The sequence below is a fragment of the Penaeus monodon genome, chromosome 31, assembly GCF_015228065.2.
Source record: "Penaeus monodon isolate SGIC_2016 chromosome 31, NSTDA_Pmon_1, whole genome shotgun sequence".
Taxonomy (NCBI): Eukaryota; Metazoa; Arthropoda; class Malacostraca; order Decapoda; family Penaeidae; genus Penaeus; species Penaeus monodon.
In genome coordinates, this window is record NC_051416.1 from 1,846,704 (window position 1) to 1,847,018 (window position 315).

A 315-nucleotide genomic window follows, 5' to 3' on the forward strand; every position below is an offset into this window, starting at 1 on the left:
GTGTAAACCCAGATCAAAAAATAGAAACTTTTAAAAAAGGTTTAAATTTACTGATTACTACCTCGAAACCCCCAAAATAAACCCAACAGGTATACTGAAATGAAAAAAAAAAACAAAAATACGCATCTGCCAAAATTCTCGCCGAGTTTTAAGGTGGGAACCAGGAGGTCCTTTGTCCCCCTTCTTGAGGGAACTCGTCGGTCCTGCAAGCACGTTTTTTTTGGGGACCATTTCTTTTTCCGTAGTTAGGCCCGTACCTTTTCGTGAGTTTTCTTTAATAGTTATTGCAGAAAATTGAAGATCTTACATAATCTC